The sequence below is a fragment of the Magnolia sinica genome, chromosome 4, assembly GCF_029962835.1.
Source record: "Magnolia sinica isolate HGM2019 chromosome 4, MsV1, whole genome shotgun sequence".
In the NCBI taxonomy this organism is placed as follows: domain Eukaryota; kingdom Viridiplantae; phylum Streptophyta; class Magnoliopsida; order Magnoliales; family Magnoliaceae; genus Magnolia; species Magnolia sinica.
The window spans coordinates 20285254-20298807 of NC_080576.1; positions in this window are offsets into that span (position 1 = coordinate 20285254).

A 13554-nucleotide genomic window follows, 5' to 3' on the forward strand; every position below is an offset into this window, starting at 1 on the left:
TCCAAGCATTCAATTTCTTATTCACTGCTTAGGCAACTATCGCGACTGGTAGAACACATTTTCCAGTAGCTTCCATGTTGACTGTTGCACCCGACTTGTCACGAAGACTTGTTTAGACAAATACATGTTGAAATTCAAGCCCTTGAGTCGCACACCAAAGTAAAACCCTTTCCGTTTGTTGGCATGAAATCCTTGGTTTCCAAACATGGCCTTATAGAGAATATGTATGTGTGTGTGTGAGAGAGAGAGAGAGAGAGAACTTTATTTTGATATCCGTTTTTCAGATGCGAAATTGCTAGCTATTGCTGCTTGAAAGTGAGCTTCTTTGCTGCTTGGGCTGGCTTGAGTTGCAAGCTGTGCGATCTAGGCACGAGGCATCATTGGTCTCGGCTTATGCCGGCATGATGCTTGCAGTATGTAGAAGTGGGGCACATGGAACATTGATTCAATGGGCCTAGATGTTGGTGTGGAAAACCAAAAAATAGAGGAAAAACACTCTCATTTATCACTCCCGGTGAGAAGTCTCGAACACAAGACCACCCACTCTGATGCTAATTTGATGCAGGACAATTAACCACTTGCTCTAAAAGCTCGAACTGTTAGAATGTGGCGAATTAATCTCTTTATCTCATAGCTCAGCCCTCACATCTCATGGGTTAGAACCTTAGTCGAACCTCCTCGTGGGCTCGTGGGCCCCAAATCACATAGGCCGCCCACTCTGAGTGACCCTGCATCCCAGGGGCTACCCCACTCGAGCCCGGTGTGAAATGCCCCTGTATTAGAAATTGTGGGTGAAATTTAAGCAATTTATTAGCTTTGTGCCGGTGAATTTCAGACATTATATTTTCGTAATCATGATTTCAGCCATTATGTTATTGGTGTAGTTGTTAGGTCCTTCCACAATTATGTCAGCAATGTGGATGGTCTAGAACCTATAACTATTCCATTTGCACAGTTGAAGGGTTTTGCCAGTTTTAAAGTGGTGGTGAACTATTCCTAGGAGTGTCGCACCGTGAAAAGAAACTTACTTTTTACACCAGCTCCCTCAACGCATCTAACTCTTTCCGGTCATTAGCAGACCTTTATATAATTTTACTTTATTTTTATTTGTTCCCAGTAATATTAGGTCGTCTGCTGTAATTTTTCCTACAATCTCTACCATATACAATGCTAGTTAAGTCTTGGACATTTTTGCCCCCACAATTATTTTTTCTGAATGGATAATATGAACTATTTTAAGGGCATAGTAAGATATTTGAAGTTAAAATGTATTTTAGAAACTTAAAAATATAGTTGGTGTCCATTGGATGGCTTAGATTTCACCCATAAATGCTTATGAACTACTTATATTTTACTCGCAAAAAGTTGATTTTTTTTCTCTTAAACTCTAGGGTTGTTTTTCTCTCTCAAAATCTCTCCATTCCTCTCTTCATGTGCCTTGCATGCGGCACGTCACGTTGCTGGTAGTCGGTAAAAGAAAAAATAAAAAAGAAAAAGTCATGATGTGATGTTTTATCGCTTACTTTACATGTTTTTTGCATTTCTATGCTGAGTGGTACTTTTTGTGGACTTTGGAGAGATGGTCATAAACATGGTTTTATCTGGAGTTACGTTGCGACCTTTTTCTTTTGCCCCCATTGTTTCTTAGGCAACGTTCAAATACCACCAAATAAGTTACTTTTTCTACTTAATACAATAGATAAGTAACTTATTTGAAATAAGTTTGGTTTGTGATCAATTATAAGTATTTTTATTTATTTAAAGTTACTTAATCACTTCAATTTAATAAGTAGAAATCAAGATATAATTTACTTAAGGCAGAAGTAATGCCTCCTTACTTAGAATATGCCTCTATATAAGTTTATATAAACACCATAATGATCATCTGTTGTGAGGTCGGTCAATTCATTGGATGGGCCACACCAGCACACAAAGTGCCTGTTTGGTAGCACTAAGAGTTCACGCCTAAATAGCTTGTCTAGGTCGGGCCCATCTTAGTCTTGTGTAGATAGGGTAAGATGAGGCAAGCACAAGCCTTTTTGTTGAAGTCCATCTATATTTTGTTTTCTTCTTCAAAACACTAGATCTCTTGGGACCCATTAGGCTATCAGAGTAAAAATCCACTCCATCCATTAGGGTTCTCCCCTTGTATTCATTGTAAAATAAATAAATAACTCAGTTGGGCCATACAATAGGAAAAATAAGTGAAATTATGAGTAAACCCTTTAATTAAAACTGACTGTTGTAGGGCAACTGAATTTTTACTTATCAAAATGTCTCCATCCCCAGTGTTTTTTCTTGTGTGACCCACCCAATATTTAAACCAATTTCAAACTCTCTCTCTCTCTCTCTTGCTGCTTTGAGAGCTTCCTTTTTTCTTTTTCTTTTTTTGGTGGGGGTGACAATCGATGATCGATACTTCTTTGTTGAAACGAGGTATCTTTCACTCAGTCTACCACATGAGCTTTGGATCAAGGTGTGCTGCTTTGAGAGCTTATACAAGGTAATAAGACTCCAAACTTTTCTTACCACCAAACAGCTCCTAAGCTCTTCTATCATCATCTGTCCATTGATATCCACGTTGAGTCCCACTCTATGTGGATCGGCATGTTTTTACACCAAGTGTCTTGCTCAACGGTAAGCAATCAATCTTCACTGTTTCCCGTGGTGTGGTCCACATGAGATTTGGATCTGCCTCATTTTTGGGCCCATGCCCTAAAATGGGCCGGCAAAATGGATGAACAGTATGGATAAAACACATACATAACTGTGGTGGGGCTCACAGAGCTTTGACACCAACTAGCTGGCTGGTGTTGGGGGTGGGGGAATGGTTGCACTGTACTGATATGATATTATAACCACCCAACCGGTATTACCGTCAATGTATTGATGGCTTCAGAAAAAGACCTTAATCTTCCACCGCCTTCTTAGGTAGAGATGGCAAAGCTCGTGATTTTTCCCCATGGCCATGCATAGTGGACCTCATCAAATTAACGGTTCCAATTGACTTAGAGATTTATGTGGGCCACAATTTGAGTTGGTGGGGTCATTTTTCTTTTCATTTCCTGTAGTTTCATGTATCAATGGAGAAAAGACAAAAGCTTTGATTGTTAGAATCTTCCAATCTGGGAGATTTTATTTCTCTTTGTCAATGTTCATCCATGAGGGGACACATCAGATAAATGGCTTGGATAAACCAAATCATAGGCCCCACACCTACAGGGAATTCCCCTCTTCCTAAGGAACGTGAAGCTTTGCCTATGCTATGAGTTTTTTTTTCTTTTTTTTAAAAAAAAAAAAAAAAATTTAATGTTACCTGTACCACAACAACTTGTGGTGTAGGGATATTGTGGGGCATATGTAGGCTGTGCATCAGATCCAAACAGTCCACTAGATGAGCCTTTCGATGTTAATTTAAGAGGCGAAAATACAGGCATAAAGGAAACTCAGGTGGGTCACACCACAAGGAACAATTGGAAGGGTACAACCAACCACTAAAACATTTCCTGCTGTTTGTGGAGCCCATCATGTTGTGTATATTCCATCTAATCCATTAATCATATATGAACCACTAGGATGAATGAAACACCAAAATCAGGCCATTGAAAACCCTAAGTAACCCCACCAAGTGAATTTAGAGGTGTTCCATGTGATCTTGCGTTTTCCCCTGCTGTGTCCCACTTAAATTTTGGATCGGTCAGATTACTTTTTTGTTTCTACAGTGAAATTGAGTTGGAGAACAAGATGGACGGTGTGGATCCAATGAAACGTTGACAGATCCTCCGCAGCAGCTTAGTACCAGCAGAGGTGGTGCTGTTGCCGGTCCCATGCGAGCGCACCTCTTCTGAGCTTTTGCTTTTCTTCTCCGAGAAATTTCCTACTGTGCGACCCATTTATGGCCCACCAGCCATTTGAAGCCCACCTCTTTTTAAGCTTCCAAGAATACTCCCCTGTGTACGGCCGACTTTTCAAGGGACCAAAATACCCCCGAAGCCGATTGGCTGGTGTGCGAAGACGAGCGCTGACGCTCCTCGACATGGGCCCACAATGATGTATTTATTATATCCACACCGTTCATCCATATTTGGAGATCATTTCAGAGCATTAGCGGAAAAAAAGAATCATATCCAAAGATCAACTGGACCACACCACAAATAGCAGAGGAAAACTTGATTTTCACTGTTAAAAATTTCATAGGGCCCACCATAACATATATTTTCCATCCAATCTATTCATAAGGTCACAAAGACCTGGATGAAGATGAAAAAAATAATTCATATTGACCTAAAACTTCTGTGACCCCTGAAAGGATTTCAATGGTAGACGTTCAATCCTCCACTACCTTTTACGGTGTGGTCCACTTGATAGCTAGATCTGTCTTATTTTTCATCTCAAGCCTTAATACGAGTTCACCAAATAGATGGACGGTTTGGATATAACATATACATCATAATGTAACCCATAAAAAGTACTAGGATTACAAGAGGGAAAAAAAATAAATAAAAAAAAAACAGCCTAGCCTGGTCGACCCCGACTCGCTGTCCCACCTGTGTACTTAAAAATAAAAAAATAAAAATGTAGAGGAGAACTTTTTCTCTTCTACAGTTTTCTCTAATATATATTTATATAAATACTTATATATAAGCATATAAAATAAAATTTCTCTTTTTTTAATCATTTCTTTCTTTATTCATTAATAAACATATTTCTTAAACCAGAATGAGTTACTTGACACACCATAAAAGATTTTGGGGTAGGAGATGACACTCTAGCTAACCAACTTACTTATTTTTCAAGATTTCATTAAGTCCATGGTCGAAAATCCATTTCATTCACTTGGCGGTCAATTTCAATCAGTTCATGATCAATTTTATTTATTTCATTTACTTCGCAGTCAATTTTAATCAGTTAGCGGTGAATTTCATTCATTTTATTTCACGGTCAATTCCATGCATTTCATGGTCAATTCCTTTCACATTCACAGTCAATTCGCTTCACTTCACGGTCAATTCCATGCATTTCACGGTCAATTTCCTTTACTTCATGGTCAATTCAATGCATTTCACAGTCAATTCCCTTCATTTCACGGTCAATTCCCTTCACTTCACGGTCATTTCCATTCATTTCACGGTCAATTCCGGCGATTCCCCTTCACTTCACAGTCAATTCTATGCATTACACGGTCAATTCCCTTTTCTTCACGGTCAATTCAATGCATTTCACGATCAACTCCCTTCACTTCACAGTCATTTCCATTTATTTCACGGTCAATTTCAGCGATTCCCCTTCACTTCACGGTCAATTCTATGCATTTCATGGTCAATTCCCTTTACTTCACGGTCAATTCAATGCATTTCACAGTCAATTCCATGCATTTCACGGTCAACTCCCTTCGCTTTATGGTCATTTCCATTCATTTCACGGTCCATTCCGGCGATTCCCCTTCACTTCACGGTCAATTCTATGCATTTCATGGTCAATTCCCTTTATTTCACGGTCAATTCAATACATTTCATAGCCAATTCCCTTTACTTCATGGTCACTTACAATGCATTTCTCGGTCAATTCCCTTCACTTCACGGTCAATTTCATGCATTTCACGGTCAATTCTGGTGATTCCCCTTCACTTCATGGTCAATTCAATGCATTTCACGGTCAATTCTCTTTACTTTACAATCAATTTCATGCATTTCATGGTCAATCCCCTTCAATTCACGGTCAATTCCATGCATTTCACGATCAATTCCGGCTATTCCCCTTCACTTCACGGTCAATTCTATGCATTTCACAGTCAATTCCCTTTACTTCACGGTCAATTCAATACATTTCACGGTCAATTCCCTTTACTTCATGGTCAATTTAATGCATTTCACGATCAATTCCCTTCACTTCAGAGTCAATTCCATGCATTTCATGGTCAATTCCAGTGATTCCCCTTCATGGTTAATTTAATGCATTTCACGGTCAATTCTCTTTACTTCACGGTCAATTCCATACATTTCACCGGAATTGACCGTGAAGTGAAGGGAATTGACCGTGAAATGAATTGAAATGATCGTGAAGTGAAGGGGAATCGCCGAAATTGACCGTAAAATGCATGGAAATGAACGTGAAGTGAAGGGAATTGACTGTGAAGTGCATGGAAATGACCGTGAAGTGAAGGGAATTGGCCGTGAAGTGAAGGGAATTGACCGTGAAATGCATTAAATTGACCGTGAAGTAAAGGAAATTGACCGTGAAATGTATGAAATTGACCGTGAAATGTATGGAATTGACCATGAAGTGAAGAGGAATCGCCAAAATTGACCGTGAAGTGCATGGAAATGACCGTGAAGTGAAGGGAATTGATCGTGAAGTGCATAGAATTGACCGTGAAGTGAAGGAAATCGACCGTGAAATGCATAGAATTGATTGTGAAGTGAAGTGAATTGACCGTGAAATGCATTGAAACGACCGTGAAGTAAAGAAAATTGACCATGAAATGCATGGAATTGACCTTGAAGTGAAGGGGAATCGCCAGAATTGCCCGTGAAGTGAAGCAAATTGACTGTGAAATGCATGGAATTGACCGTAAAGTGAAGCGAATTGACCGTGAAATGAATGGAATTAATCATGAAATGAAGCAAATTGACCATGAAAGTGAAGGGAATTGACTGTGAAATGCATGGAATTGACCGTGAAATGAAATGAATGAAATTGACCGCGAACTGATTGAAATTGACCACGAAGTGAATGAAATGAATTTTCGACCATCGACCTGATGGAATCTTGGAAAATAAGTAGGTTGGTCTAATGAAAGAAGTTCCTTAGGTCTTCCAAGCAGCAATCCATGGCTACTGCGCCTACCATATATACCGAAACTTAATGGACACGTTCAAAGACAAGTCGTTAGAAATATACTACTGGTAAGCTGTGAAGACTTGTAAGAAGGCTGAGTTCGAAAAGTTAATGCATGATATCGAACTTGTCAATCCCCCGGTTCATGCATGGTTGAAGGAAATAGGGTATGAAAAGTGGGCATCATCGCACTTCCTAAGAAAAAGATTCAATTTAGTCACTACAAACATAACTGAGTGTGTTAATGCTCTATTCAAAGAAGCGCGAGAATATCCCGTAACTATGCTGATAGAGACGATCAAATTGAAAATTCAAGAGATGTTCTATAAGAGAAGAGAATCAGCATAATCATTCGTTGGACCGTTGACACCGTGGGCCGAGAAACAATTAAAGGATCTCATACCGAAGGCACGAGATGTTCGTTACCATGCAATTTCCATGCATTTCACGTTCAATCCCCTTCACTTCACGGTCATTTCCCTGCATTTCACGGCCATTCCCGGCGATTCCATGTTGATTCACGATCATTTCCATGAATTTCACGGTCAATTCCCTTCACTTCACAGTCATTTCCATGCATTTCACGGTCAATCCCCTTCACTTCGCGGTCATTTCTATGCATTTCATGGTCATTCCCAGCAAATATTCCGTTTCATTTCACGGTCATTTCCATGCATTTCACGGTCAATTCGCTTCGCTTCACTTCACCGTCATTTCCATGCATTTCACGGTCATTCCTGACGATTCTGTGTTGATTCACGGTCATTTCCATGCGTTTCACGGTCAACTCTCTTCACTTCACGGTCATTTCCACGCATTTCACGGTCAATTCGCTTCACTTCACCGTCATTTCCATGCATTTCACGGTCATTTCTGGCGATTCCTTGTTGATTCACGGTCATTTCCAAGCATTTCACGATTAATTCCCTTCACTTCACGGTCATTTCCACGCATTTCATGGTCAATTCGCTTCACTTCACGGTCATTTCCATGCATTTCACGGTCATTCCCGGCCATTCCGTGTTGATTCACGGTCATTTCCAAGCATTTCACGATCAATTCCCTTCACTTCACGGTTATTTCCACACATTTTACGGTCAATTCAATTCGCTTCACTTCACGGTCATTTCCATGTATTTCACGGTCATTCCCGGCAATTCCGTGTTGATTCATGGTCATTTCCATGCATTTCACGGTTAATTCCCTTCACTTCACGGTCATTTCCACGCATTTCACGGTCAATTCACTCCATGCATTTCACGGTCATTCTCGGCCATTCCGTGTTGATTCACGGTCATTTCCAAGCATTTCACGGTCAATTCCCTTCACTTCATGGTCATTTCCATGCATTTCATGGTCAATTCCGACGATTCCGTTTCATTTCACGGTCATTTTCATGCATTTCATGGTCAATTCCCTTCACTTCATAGTTATTTTCATACATTTCACGTTCAATTCGCTTCACTTCATGGTCATTACCATGCATTTCACGGTCAATTCCGGCTATTCCATTTCATTTCGCGGTCATGTCCATGCATTTCACGGTCAATTCCCTTCACTTCACGATCATTTTCATGCATTTCACGGTCAATTCCCTTCACTTCACGGTCATTTCTATGCATTTCGCGGTCAATTTCGGTGATTCCGTTTCATTTCACGGTCAATTCCCTTCACTTCACGATCATTTTCATGCATTTTTTTCTAAACAAACAAGCTAAAATATAAGACAACTACTCCATTACAAGTCGTATTTTGTATCAAGCAATTTATTTAGGAGAGGGAAATCCGGCATATCTTGTTAGCTTAAGGGGAGGCATTGGAATTTCCTTTGCCTTCAACACAAATGATTTACACTCAATTATAATTAATTTATAAGGAACTTATATATTAATTGGGTTCGTGTTGGGTCAGGTAACCTGAAACCTCAACCCGAGCCCAACCCAAGTTTTATCAGGTTAGTGTTTGTATGGCCCAACCCCAAGACCAAACTCAATACATCCTGCCCAAGCCCAACCCAATGTCGGGTCGATCACAGGTTGGTCGGGTTGAGCCCGCCCAACTTTCAGCCCTAAAATCATATGTGGTACGTCAAGTAACTAATTTTGGTTTAAAAAATATTCTTGTTATATGAATAAAGAAAGAAATGAAAAAAAGAGATAATTTTTTTATATATGCTTATATATACATATTTATATAAATATGTGTTAGAGAAAAATGTAGGTAGAATAAAATTCTCCATGTAAAAAAATAAAAATAAAAATTGGATAGGGATACGGCTATAACTACGATTATAATCCGTAGCCATAGATCGGGGGTGGAATTGCGGAATCCGCGATTGATCACTGATCGGGACAGCGACTTGCGGTGGAATCGCGGGAGCCACGATTGATCGCCGAGCTACGGTTATCTATGGCTACGGATTATAACCGTAGCTATAACCATATCCCGCGATTGATCGTCTGTTTTAGAGCAAGGGCATTTTTGTCATGTGCAAGGGCATCCGTACTCCTGGGGAGTATTTTTATATATATAGAAGCAATGGGAATATATTAAAAAGGAAAAAGATACATTGGGGGCTACCTAGATGGCAGGAAACGAACAGAAGGAAAAAGCTATAAACCTAAAAATAAGAAATTAAAATCCTTGAGGGATGAAACATTAGCTGCCCATTCAATAAGTAACTTCTTAGCCACCGAACCCACCGCTTTAGCTGAGGATTGAGAATTGTTATAACACCTGTCATTCCTCTCCTTCCAGACTGCCCACCAAATAGCAATAATTGCCATTATTCAAATCCTGGATTTGGTTTTGCTCAATTTGAACCCATGCCAATAAGCCAAAAACTGATGAGCAGTACCTGGTACACATCCACTGACTTGAAATCTAACGAAGAAGTCCGCGCAAATGGAGTAGATAAAGGGGCAGTGAAGCAGCAAGTGATCGACAGATTCCTCATTACCCATGCAACAAAGACAGATATTTGGGAGCTGCATACCTTTCTTTTTTAGGTTGTCAATCGTGAGGATCCGATTCCTAGAAGTAAGCCACACAAAACAGATAAACTTCAAGGGCCAGCATATTTCCAAATAAAAGGAGAAGCCAAAGGAGTAGGGGAGGGACTAGAATCCAAGACTGTATATAAAGATTTCACTGAAAAACGGGACGATTTGTCTCGAGGCCAGACAATTCTGTCGGGTTCCAACTAAGTCGGTGACGCGGCATTTAGGCAATCGAGAAGGTTAGAGTAAACGCCAATCTCCCAATCATGCAGGTTTCTGTTGCAAGAGATGTTCCAGACAGTGCCTGAAGCGGAAGAGGTATAGAAGCACGCAATGGGGTTATCCTTATTGACTGTGATGTGATAGATAGTAGGAAATCTAACCCTCGGGGTAAACTCCCCCAACCAGAGATCGTCCTAGAATCGGATCGCGGAGCCACTTCCCAATTGGAACTCGCAATTGTCAACGACAAATTTTTTGGACCAAAGGATACCTTTCCATATAGGGGAAGCTCTGTAGGCAGCAGAATCCTTCGTCTACCACCACCCGGGGGAGGACCCATATTTACCTTTAACGATTCGGCACCAAAGAGAATCGGGTTCTATTCCCATCCTCCAGGACCACTTACCCAGAAGGGCCCGGTTCATAGTCTTCAGCTTCTTGATGCTCGCTCCCCCATCCTGAAAATGACTACAAACATCTTGCCAGTCAAGAAGATTAAATTTCTTCTGATTGTCTTTGCCACACCACATAAAGTCTCTTTGCAGCTTGTCGATCCGATGAAACACAGGAGACGGGCAGTGAAGAAGGGACATGAAATAAATAGGGATGTTAGATAAGGCAGCTTTGATGAGGGTAATCCTACCTCCCATAGACAAGTACCGACATTTCCATCTAGCCAGCATTTTCTGAGATTTGACCACCACTTTGTCCCACATCGAAGTTGGAGGGGGACCAATGGCAAGCGGTAAACCCACAAACGTCGTCGGAAACTGAGTGGAGGAACAGCCCAGGGCTTCAGCAAAAGACGAAAGCTCACCATCTGAGATATGGACCCCATAAATCTTGGATTTAAACATATTTATTCTCAAACCGAAAACAGCTTCAAAGCACCTGAGAGTCGTGTAAAGATTATTGATAGCTTCGGCCTCTGCTTCCACCATGATGAGAGAACTGGACATGAGAGACCGGAGCAAAGACACCCCACATAGGAATCCTGCTGAAGAGGCCAGCGTCTTGAGCCTTGCAGAGCATCTGGAAAAGGGCTTCACCTATGAGTAGAAAGAGGAGGGGGGATAGTGGGTCCCCTTGGTGGAGGCCTCTCGAACTAGGGAAGAAACCTTTTGGCGAGCCATTTAAAAGAATTGAGAAATGAGCTGATTCCACACACGACTTCATACATTGCCTCCATTTAACACCAAACCCCATGCGACTCAACAGATACTGTAAAAATTCCTAGTCGACATGGTCCTATGCCTTCTCAATGTCGAGCTTACATAAAATGAATTTTTTACCTGACTTATAATAAGACTAAAGGGGAAAATTATTTATATTAGTAAAAAGAAATGGGCTTTAAAAGGTTGTGGGCCATATACTGCTCGTACAGTTGGAATTTTCTCTTCTTCTCCTTGCCTCACGTGCTCGCCACGTGCTTGTTTTACTGGCGCATGGTACAGTAGCGTTTCAGATGAGTCAAGTGAAGGCATGCATATAAAATTCAGTTTGACCTAAAGATGGAACAGCCAAACAGCTCCCACAATTTTGTTTTTTCCCAGTTCCACGCGCGTGTGCAGACCTGCCCATTTCAAGCAGGCACACGTGTCTACATCAAACGCTTGTGCGAGATCCGAAGCTTCCATGTTCTTGAAAACACTGCTTAGATCTTCTGCATTTAAACTCATGCAATTTTACTCATCAGGTGGACCATAATGTACGATAGAAAGCTGATGGTTAAAAAAATCTCTAGTTCGTCAATTCGTTTTGTATGTTGTGGCCCACTGAAGTGTGAAACAGTTTGGCCACCCTGATTGAAAGATCTTGGTAAGCACACGTGTCCCATATTAGCACGTGTGCATGCGTGTGGACAGGCAAGGCTCCAATACGTGTGTGGATTTTGTAGACCATTCGACTCGAACTCATGAGGCAAACCTTCGAACGGTATTATATTGGACGGTTGTGCTTATCACTGATTTTTTTTTTTCTGTATTAACATAATTTTCAAGTGGGAATAGCTGACAAAAGCAAAATAAACAGAGGTTGGTTCCTCTGCAACGTTGTAAAATAAGCTTATTCTACAGTACTTTGTGGATGGGCCCCACACTGATGTAAATCCCATATCCAATCCGTCCATCATCTGAGACTAGTTATTAACTACTTGGGTCCCATGAGTTAGACCCACATCAACCCAGGTGGGCCACACCTCGCATTCAGTCTGGGCAGGGTTCCGTGGGCCCACCGTGATGTATGAGTTTTATCCACACCATCCATCTGTTTTCTCAGATCATTTTCGGGTGTAATCCCAAAAATGAGGCAGATCCAAGTCTTAAGTGGACCCCACGGTGGGGATTGAACAGCCACCGTTAAAAACGTCTTGGGAGCCGCATAAGTTTTGGATTAAGCTGATATTTGTATTTTCCCTCAACTCAGGTTTATGTTACCTTATGAACAGGTTGGATGGAAAATAAAGATAATGTTTGTGTTTTGCCTTCATTCAGGTCCATGTGACCTTACAGACTCTTAAATGGCAAATAAACATTATGGTCATCTGCTTCATTTTTGGGCTCATGCCCCACTTGGGTCACATGGATGCATCATGACCTTATAATCCAATCCTTCTTGGATTGGATTATAAGGTCCTGTTTGGCTAGGTGGATTAATAGGAATTAGGAGGGATGGGATGGTAAATTTTTGAGATATGCCAAACGAGCCAAATAGACCCGATGTACTTGTCCCAGGACATAGCAAACCCATGGATCTTAAACCAAGCCACTGACATCACCATCATTACCTTAAAATTGATCCCATCCCTCCTAATCCCACTCAATCGTGCTTGGGGTGTATTTGGTTGGACGGATTGGAAGGGGTAAAATCCCGAGATATGCCAAGCGTGCCAAACAAACTCGGTGAACTTGTCCCAAGATATAACAATCACATGAATCTTAAACCAATCCACTGACACCACCATCATTTCCTTAAAACCCATCCCATCCCTCCTAATCCCATGATCCGTCCGGCCAAACAGGCCCTAAGGGTTTACGACTCCAACAAGTGTGATGAATGGGCCTTTAATCTAGACTCATGAAGTGTTTCTTTCTACTCTGGATAGACCATGTCCCAGAAGTCTCCTTTAAAGGGAAAATACAAATATCATGTTGATCCCAAGCTTTTGTAGCACCAATAAATTTTCCACGGTAGGCATTCAATTTCCATTATTTTTTGTGGTGTGGTCCACTTAAGCTTTGGATATGATTAATTTTGGATTTATATCCTGAAATGAGCTAGAAAAAAAGGATAAAAGGCATGGACAAAAGAAGTACATTACCGTCGGCCCTACGGAGCCCAATGAGGTTTCACCTATGGGCGTTTCTGTGTTTATTGTGGCGTGGTCCATTTGAGTTTTGAATCTCCTTCGTATTTAATCTTATGTCCTAAAATGCACTAGCAAATTAGATGGATAGAGTATTGTAACACAAACATCACGGTGGGCCCCATAGAACTT